Below are 1,275 nucleotides of genomic sequence, written 5' to 3'. Positions count from 1 at the left end.
AGGAGGTTCAATGGAATCTCTATGGTCTCTAGATGAGCCTCAGAGTCCTTTGGTTCCCCAGAGGGAAGCTCCTTATTGATCACTGGACGTCCCTGGAGGTCTTCCTCCTTGGGATTCACGTCCTCTCCTTCCCTTACTGGTTCGGCCATGGCACTTATGTCAATGGCCTTGCACTCTCCTTTTGGGTTCTCTTCTGTATTGCTTGGGAGAGTACTAGGAGGGATTTCAGTGATCCTTTTACTCAGCTGGCCCACTTGTGCTTCCAAATTTCTAATGGAAGACCTTGTTTCATTCATGAAACTTACAGTGGCCTTAGATAGATCAGAGACTAGATTTGCTAAATTAGAAGCATTTTGTTCAGAGTTCTCTGTCTGTTGCTGAGTTGATGATGGAAAAGGTTTGTTATTGCTAAACCTGTTTCTTCCACCATTATTAAAGCCTTGTTGAGGCTTTTGATCCTTCCATGAGAAATTTGGATGATTTCTCCATGTTGAGTTATAGGTGTTTCCATAAGGTTCACCTAAGTAATTTACCTCTGCTATTGCAGGGTTCTCAGGATCATAGGCTTCTTCTTCAGAAGATGCCTCTTGAGTACTGTTGGATGCAGCTTGCATTCCATGCAGACTCTGAGAGATCATATTGACTTGCTGAGTCAATATTTTATTCTGAGCCAATATGGCATTCAGAGTATCAACTTCAAGAACTCCCTTCTTCATAGGCGTCCCATTACTCACAGGATTCCTTTCAGAAGTGTACATGAACTGGTTATTAGCAACCATGTCAATGAGTTCTTGAGCTTCTGCAGGCGTTTTCTTTAGGTGAATGGATCCACCTGCAGAGGTGTCCAGTGACATCTTTGATAGCTCAGATAAACCATCATAGAATATATCCAGGATGGTCCATTCTGAAAGCATGTCAGAAGGACACTTTTTGGTCAACTGTTTGTATCTTTCCCAAGCTTCATAGAGAGATTCACCTTCTTTCTGTCTGAAGGTTTGAACATCAGCTCTAAGCTTGCTCAGCTTTTGAGGAGGAAAGTACTTGGCTAAGAAAGCCGTGACCAGCTTATCCCAAGAGTTCAGGCTGTCTTTGGGTTGAGAATCCAACCATAATCTAGCTCTGTCTCTTACAGCAAAAGGGAAAAGCATGAGCCTGTAGACTTCAGGATCTACTCCATTAGTCTTAACAGTATCACATATCTGCAAGAATTCAGTTAAGAACTGAAAAGGATCTTCAGATGGAAGTCCATGAAACTTGCAGTTCTGCTGCATCAGA

The 1,275-nt window shown here is 42.6% G+C and overlaps 1 non-coding gene across 1 annotated transcript; it reads left to right on the top strand.

Moving 5' to 3' along the window:
- Nucleotides 1-908: 908 nt before the first annotated feature.
- On the top strand, nucleotides 909-1,016 carry LOC112725562 (small nucleolar RNA R71). The gene has a single exon (XR_003164663.1). It is a non-coding gene; the product is annotated as a small nucleolar RNA R71 (small nucleolar RNA).
- The last annotated feature ends 259 nt before the right edge of the window (nucleotides 1,017-1,275 follow it).

The sequence above is a fragment of the Arachis hypogaea genome, chromosome 11, assembly GCF_003086295.3.
Source record: "Arachis hypogaea cultivar Tifrunner chromosome 11, arahy.Tifrunner.gnm2.J5K5, whole genome shotgun sequence".
NCBI lineage: Eukaryota > Viridiplantae > Streptophyta > Magnoliopsida > Fabales > Fabaceae > Arachis > Arachis hypogaea.
The sequence above is the reverse complement of the archived record's forward strand: the minus strand, read 5'-3'. Positions and strand labels throughout refer to the sequence as shown.